Genomic DNA, 2,080 nt, shown 5'->3' on the forward strand with positions numbered 1-2,080 from the left:
CGGCGCTTAATGACTCACAAAGGCTCTAAGCTGGCAGAAAACGTTTTTTCTTTTTTTTTTTTTTTTAAGCGGGGTAATTTTTCTGCTGATGTTGTGTTGCCAGTAAGAGCTTGTCAGATGAGCACGGAAGCCAACGCAAGGCAGAGGGTGGGACCGTGGCAGCCAGATTGGCTTGAGCTACTGGGAAACCTCAGCCTAATTACGTCTACTTTTGCCTGAAATCTGTTGTGCAAAACGAGTCGCTGCTGGTGTTGAGGAGAGCTGATGCATGTTGGATATGGTGCTCTGCAGTCTTGTTTAATAGACCACATACTCACGTCGGGGCTTCCCTGTGCACTATCTGAGGACTGTCAGATCCATGGCAGCTTGTAGTTATCAGCGTGGTGGTGGTCCCAGCAGAAACCATTTCTGTGGCTGCATTGTGACCTTGTGGGACGCACCACTTGCAGATCGTGTTTTTAGCAGCTTTCCACCTTTCCATGCTGTGGCCGAACGTATCCTGTCTGTCACGAGGCAGCAGACATCGCTGCCGATTATGTGTAAAAAATGCCATCCTGCTTTAGCTGTAAACATCGGTAGCTGTTTTCAGAGCTCTGACTGCCAGGTGCTTGAGCTGCCGTGTGGTTTCCTGTACGCTGTGTTAGTTTGCTGAAACACTGTAAAGCAAAACAAGATGAGAAAATAGAGAAATCATGGCCTGTAACGCGTAACGTATCATCTTCCTCCTAAGGAGATTGGTTATCATAGCAAAAGGAAGTGAGATTCCTTTTTGAAAAAGAATCTGGTTGTTACTTCAAGTTCCGGGCTGCTGAAATAGCGACCGGTCTAGATGCACACCTGGAATAAAATTTTGGCTGAGCTACCCCAGATGAGACACCTGGGATCGCTGATGGGATTTCAAACTGGTCTCGTGGTGGTTTTGCAGCTGAAGAATGTGTTTTCTAAGCAGAGGGTTATGTTCAGGCTTTCCTGAGATGAACCTGCTAAATTACCCAGCAAACCCAGGCTGTATTAGCAAAAGGAAGCACAGTCATGGCCTGAAACGCTGTCATGCCGTGTCGCTGATGGTGTAACTTGCTCTGCAATCTTTCTCACTGCCTCACAAAATTAGCGCGAGATTCAATAAGATTCAATACTGTGAGCAAATGGATGTGACGGCTGGCTGCTTCGGGAAGGGTTATTATTGCTCGTCTGGCCGCTTGATGGCAGCGAGTTCACCCAGGCGAAAGGCAGTTCAGTTAAAACTGGCTCGCTAAGAGGTCAGACGAGCTGCAGAGCCAGGTTGGCGGTGTGGGAGGAGGGAGCAGGAGCTAGCCCCTGCAGGAGTAACGTCTGCTCCAGCAGCTCCGCTGCGTTGTGCAACCGTTGGGTGTTTGGAGCAACACGTCCGGGTTTTTCCTGGGTTTGCCTGACTTCGTCTTCTGTGATCTCCCCTTTCTGCAGAGATCTCAGCCGTTACTTCTAATGGTTCAGTAATTACTTTGGCTAGTTTCTTCGGGAAAATTTGGGTCAATTCTGTCGTGGTTCTGCTGACTGGAATCGATTGAACTCGTATAAAGATTTACTGGTCTTTTTGTTTTCTAGCCTACGTTTCTGACCATTTCTTAAAGTTAGTTGCGTAAATATAAATATTGTCTTAACTTCCTTATGAAGACTAAAGCTGAGATGACAATTTTCCTGTTGTCATCTTTCTTGCCTTTCCTGTTAAATCGTACATTTTAAGTGTATAGATAGTATTTTTTTTTTTTTTAAATCCGTCTACATTGACCTTTCTGCTGTTTTCTTTTTGGTGTGTCCTCTGTTACTTGTGAATGAGTCCTCCTTATTTATATTGTAAATCCTATTCTGTTACCAGCGGTGTACGTTCTTGGTTGGTTTTGTAGGATTCTTTCTAAACGTCCACATAGCTAACAGTTCCTCTCTCCATTTCCTAATATTGTTCCTTTTGATAACTCAAGTTTCTTTCACCTTTGTCTGTTTCAATAGCTTCCTGCTGTGCTTCAGTCATTTCTCTACTTTGCAAGTTTGGGGCTGTGCTGAGGAACGAATAGTTTTTAAAATGTTAGATTTGTGATGTTCT

The sequence above is a fragment of the Cygnus atratus genome, unplaced genomic scaffold (assembly GCF_013377495.2).
Source record: "Cygnus atratus isolate AKBS03 ecotype Queensland, Australia unplaced genomic scaffold, CAtr_DNAZoo_HiC_assembly HiC_scaffold_143, whole genome shotgun sequence".
In the NCBI taxonomy this organism is placed as follows: Eukaryota; Metazoa; Chordata; class Aves; order Anseriformes; family Anatidae; genus Cygnus; species Cygnus atratus.